This window comes from Oncorhynchus tshawytscha, linkage group LG33 (genome assembly GCF_018296145.1).
Source record: "Oncorhynchus tshawytscha isolate Ot180627B linkage group LG33, Otsh_v2.0, whole genome shotgun sequence".
Taxonomy (NCBI): domain Eukaryota; kingdom Metazoa; phylum Chordata; class Actinopteri; order Salmoniformes; family Salmonidae; genus Oncorhynchus; species Oncorhynchus tshawytscha.
In genome coordinates, this window is record NC_056461.1 from 30,507,075 (window position 1) to 30,513,074 (window position 6,000).

The 6,000-nt window shown below is 46.3% G+C and overlaps 1 protein-coding gene across 10 annotated transcripts in view; it reads left to right on the forward strand.

The window, feature by feature from the left end:
* LOC112230541 (dachshund homolog 2-like) overlaps positions 1-6,000 on the forward strand; it is a 328,693-nt gene that overhangs the window by 161,243 nt on the left and 161,450 nt on the right. The window lies entirely within an intron of this gene.

Sequence of the window (6,000 nt, forward strand, 5' to 3'; positions counted from 1 at the left end):
CAAGTCTTCTCTGCGTCTTTTGTACTTTAAAGCGGCTCCCAGGCCAGCCAAGTGTAGTGGCATCTGGAGCATCTAGTGCAGCTTTTTCAACCACGTCTCTGAAGACTACTCTGATTTGTTCCCATATTGAACACCCCCCTCCTTTTACTTGTATGCTGATTGCTCTGTGGTCTTGTTTGTGTTTGTAGCCATTGCAATATTAATGAAATACAGAATGAGGCAACAACACAGCGTTTTTGTTGTTGTCATTGTTCCTGGACGCTGGCCAATGGTATACAACACTGGAATTAGCATCCCCCCCCTATAGCCTACTTCATTCAGCCTGTCACATACATGTCTGTCTCTGCAACAGAAACACCCTATCAGTCCAGTACACGCTTTAAGAGTCTACTGTTAGGAAGTGAGGAAGGCCGTGTGTGTGTGAGGGGTTGTGTAACGTAAGGAACGGTTTGACTAGCTTCTCACTTCCTGACCCCAGAGGGAAGGAATCTCAGTCTGATGTTACAGCGTCAGACACCAAACCCTGAAACAATGTGTCTGAATGCTGGCGACCCCTTATCAGATATGGCCTTGCTGGAATATGCTATGTCCCCTGTGCACTTCAAGGCATATGTGTTTGAGGTGATTATTATCAAGCTTTTGTGTGTGTCCTGTGTTATCAGTGGAGAGGATCTCTGTCTACCTGCTGTCTCTGTCTAATCCCCCCAGAGTGGGACGGGGACGGGGGGATGGGAGGACGAGGGGACGGGGGGATGAGGGGACGGGAGGATGGGGGACAGGAGGACGAGGGGACGGGAGGATGGGGGGACAGGAGGACGAGGGGATGGGAGGATGGGGGGACAGGAGGACGAGGGGATGGGAGGATGGGGGACAGGAGGACGAGGGGATGGGAGGATTGGGGGATGGGAGGACGAGGGGACGGGAGGATGGGGTGATGGGAGGACGAGGGGATGGGAGGATGGGGGGATGGGGGATGGGGGAGGATGGGGGATGGGAGGACGAGGGAACGGGAGGATGGGGGATGGGAGGACGAGGGGATGGGGGAGGACGAGGGGACGGGAGGATGGGGGATGGGGTGATGGGAGGATGAGGGGGGGAGGACGAGGGGATGGGGTGATGGGAGGACGAGGGGACGGGAGGACGAGGGGATGGGGTGATGGGAGGACGAGGGGTTGGGGTGATGGGAGGACGGGAGGATGGGGTGATGGGAGGACGAGGGGACGGGAGGATGGGGGGATGGGAGGACGAGGGGATGGGGTGATGGGAGGACGAGGGGACAGAAGGATGAGGGGACGGGAGGAAGAGGGGACGGGAGGAAGGGGGACGGAGGACAGGAGGACGAGGGGATGGGAGTAAGAGGGGACGGGAGTAAGAGGGAATGGGGGATGGGAGGAAGAGGGGACGGGGGACAGGAGGACGAGGGGATGGGGGGACAGGAGGACAGGGGGGTGACAAACATATGTTGGTGTGAGTGACGAGAGGAGGTGACTAATATTGTTAAGGTCTTATGAGGCTTCAAATATCTGAAAAAGATTGAATAACATTGTGGGGTTTTATAGGCTTGTCGAGTGTGTTTCACATAAGTATGAAATATGACCAGCGCAACAATAATTAATAGAAATTAGACTAGCAATTATCCTGGAAATATCTGAATTTCTTTCATTTTTAGATGTGTCTTTTTAAATTTATCTTTATTTAACCAGGTAGGCCAGTTGAGAACAAGTTCTCATTTACAACTGTGACCTGGCCAAGATAAAGCAAAGCAGTGCGACACAAACAACAACACAGAGTTACACATGGAATAAACAAGCGTACAGTCAATAATACAATAGAAACAAAGAAAGTCTATATACAGTGTGTGCAAATGGCGTGAGGAGGTAAGGCAATAAATAGGCCATAGTAGCGAAGTAATTACAGTTTAGCAAATGAACACTGGAGTGATAGATAAGCAGATGATGATGTGCAAGTAGAAATACTGGTGTGCAAAAGAGCAGAAAAGTACATAAAAACAATATAGGGATAGAATGAGGCGGGAGGTAGAGTGGGTGGGTTATTTACAGATGGACTATGTACAGCTGCAGCGATCGGTTAGCTGTTTAACGTTAGTGGGGGAAATATAAGTCTCCAGCTTCAGCGATTTTTGCAATTCGTTCCAGTCATTGGCAGCAGAGAACTGGAAGGAAAGGCAGCCAAATTAGGTGTTGGCTTTGCGGATGACTAGTGAGATATACCTACTGGAGCTCGTGCTATGGGTGGGTGTTGTTATCGTGACCGGAGATAAGGCGGAGCTTTACCTAGCAAAGACTTATAGATGACCTGGAGCCTGTGGGTCTGGCGACGAATATGTAGCGAGGGCCAGCCGACTAGAGCATACAGGTCGCAGTGGTGGGTGGTTTAAGGGGCTTTGGTGACAAAACAGATGGCACTGTGATAGACTGCATCCAGTTTGCTCAATAGAGTATTGGAAGCTATTTTGTAAATGACATCGCTGAAGTTGAGGATTGGTAGGATCAGTTTTACGAGGGTATGTTTGGCGGCGTGAGTGAAGGAGGCTTTGTTGCGAAATAGGAAGTTGATTCTAGATTTGATTTTGGATTGGAGATGTTTAATATGAGTTTGGAAGGGGAGTTTACAGTCAAGCGAGACACCTAGGTATTTGTAGTTGTCCACGTATTCTAAGTCAGAACCGTCCAGAGTAGTGATGCTAGTCGGGTGGGTAGGTGCGGGCAGCGAACGGTTGAAAAGCATGCATTTGGTTTTACTAGCATTTAAGAGCAGTTGAAGGCCACGGAAGGAGTGTTGTATGGCATTGAAGCTCGTTTGGAGGTTAGTTAACACAGTGTCCAAAGAAGGGCCAGATGTTTACAGAATGGTGTCGTCTGCGTAGAGGTGGATCAGGGAATCACCCGCAGCAAGAGCGACATCGTTGATACAGTGTCTTGCGAAAGTATTTGGCCCCCTTGAACTTTGTGACCTTTTGCCACATTTCAGGCTTCAAACATAAAGATATAAAACTGCATTGTGAAGAATCAACAACAAGTGGGACACAATCATGAAGTGGAACGACATTTATTGGATATTTCAAACTTTTTTAACAAATCAAAAACTGAAAAATTGGGCGTGCAAAATTATTCAGCCCCCTTAAGTTAATACTTTGTAGCGCCACCTTTTGCTGCTATTACAGCTGTAAGTTGCTTGGGGTATGTCTCTATCAGTTTTGCACATCGAGAGACTGACATTTTTTCCCATTCCTCCTTGCAAAACAGCTCGAGCTCAGTGAGGTTGGATGGAGAGCATTTGTGAACAGCAGTTTTCAGTTCTTTCCACAGATTTCTCAGATTGGATTCAGGTCTGGACTTTGACTTGGCCATTCTAACACCTGGATATGTTTATTTTTGAACCATTCCATTGTAGATTTTGCTTTATGTTTTGGATCATTGTCTTGTTGGAAGAGAAATCTCTGTCCCGTTTGCAGACTCCATCAGGTTTTCTTCCAGAATGGTCCTGTATTTGGGTCCATTCATCTTCCCATCAATTTTAACCATCTTCCATGTCCCTGCTGAAGAAAAGCAGGCCCAAACCATGATGCTGCCACCACCATGTTTGACAGTGGGGATGGTGTGTTCAGGGTGATGGGCTGTGTTGCTTTTACGCCAAACATAACGTTTTGCATTGTTGCCAAAAAGTTCCATTTTGGTTTCATCTGACCAGAGCACCTTCTTCCACATGTTTGGTGTGTCTCCCAGGTGGCTTGTGGCAAACTTTAAACGACACTTTTTATGGATATCTTTAAGAAATGGCTTTCTTCTTGCCACTCTTTCATAAAGGCCAGATTTGTGCAATATACGACTGATTGTTGTCCTATGGACAGAGTCTCCCACCTCAGCTGTAGATCTCTGCAGTTCATCCAGAGTGATCATGGGCCTCTTGGCTGCATCTCTGATCAGTCTTCTCCTTGTATCAGCTGAAAGTTTAGAGGGACGGCCAGGTCTTGGTAGATTTGCAGTGGTCTGATACTCCTTCCATTTCAATATTATCGCTTGCACAGTGCTCACAGGGATGTTTAAAGCTTGGAAAATCTTTTTGTATCCAAATCCAGCTTTAAACTTCTTCACAACAGTATCTCGGACCTGCCTGGTGTGTTCCTTGTTCTTCATGATGCTCTCTGCGCTTTTAACGGACCTCTGAGACTATCACAGTGCAGGTGCATTTATACAGAGACTTGATTACACACAGGTGGATTGTATTTATCATCATTAGTCATTTAGGTCAACATTGGATCATTCAGAGATCCTCACTGAACTTCTGGAGAGAGTTTGCTGCACTGAAAGTAAAGGGGCTGAATAATTTTGCACGCCCAATTTTTCAGTTTTTGATTTGTTAAAAAGTTTGAAATATCCAATAAATGTCGTTCCACTTCATGATTGTGGTCCACTTGTTGTTGATTCTTCACAAAAAATACAGTTTTATATCTTAATGTTTGAAGCCTGAAATGTGGCAAAAGGTCGCAAAGTTCAAGGGGGCCGAATACTTTCGCAAGGCACTGTATATCTCACTGGTCACCCCCAAAGCCAATTCCTCCTTTGGTCATCTTTCCTTCCAGTTCTCTGCTGCCAATGACTGGAACAAACTGCAAAAATCTCTGAAGCTGGAGACTCATATCTCCTTCACTAACTTTAAGCGCCAGCTGTCCGAGCAGCTCACATATCACTGCACCTGTACATAGCCCATCTGTAAACAGTCCATCTATCTACCTACCTCATCCCCATACTGCATTTATTTATTTATCTTGCTCCTTTGCACCCCAGTATCTCTACTTGCACATTCATCTTCTGCACATCTACCATTCCAGAAATTGAAATATCCAATAAATGTCGTTCCACTTCATGATTGTGTCCCACTTGTTGTTGATTCTTCACAAAAAAAATACAGTTTTATGTCTTTATGTTTGAAGCCTGAAATGTGGCAAAAGGTCGCAAAGTTCAAGGGGGCCGAATACTTTCGCAAGGCACTGTATATACAGAGAAAATAGTCAGCCCGAGAATTGAACCCTCTGGTACCCCCATAGAGACTGCCAGAGGTCCGGACAGCAGGCCCTCCGATTTGACACACTGACCTCTGTCTGAGAAGTAGTTAGTGAACCAGGCGAGGCAATCATTTGAGAAACCAAGGCTTTTGAGTCTGCTGATAAGGATACGGTGATTGACAGAGTCAAAAGCCTTGGCCAGGTCGATGAACACGGCGGCACAGTATTGTCTTTTATCGATGCGGTTATGATATCGTTTAGTACCTTGAGCGTGTCTGAGGTGCACCTGTGACCAGCTCGGAAACCGGATTGCACAGCGGAGAAGGTACGTTGGAATTCGAAATGGTCAGTGATCTGTATATTAACTAGGCTTTCGAAGACTTTCAAAAGGCAGGGCAGGAATGATATAGGTCTGTAACAGTTTGGGTCTAGAGTGTCACCCCCTTTGAAGAGGGAGATGACCACGGCAGCTTTACAATCTTTAGGGGTCTCGAACGATCTGAAAGAGAGGTTGAACAGACTGGTAATCGGGGTTGCAATAATGGCGGTGGATAATTTAAAAAAGTTAGAGTCCAGATTGTCTATCCCATCTGATTTTTAAGGGTCCAGGTTTTGCAGCTCTTTCAGAACATCTGCTATCTGGATTTGGGTGAAGGAGAAACTGGGGAGGCTTGGGCAAGTAGCTGCGGGGGGTGCGGAGCTGTTGGCCGGGGTTGGGGTAGCCAGGAGGAAAGTATTGTCATTAACGTATAATTTCCATCTCTTAGTGTCTATTGCTGTCAATTTAAATGATAGAGAATGTGATACAATTTTCATATCATGCTTGCTACGTATGTTTCCTACGTATGTAGAGAGATGTAAAATCAACCATTGTAAATGTATCAATCAATGGCCTCTTACACTGTGAGCCTATGTGGTCTAAGTAAAATGTTTCAAATAGTAGATCATTTTCTGTGTATTCACGGTGATCTCTC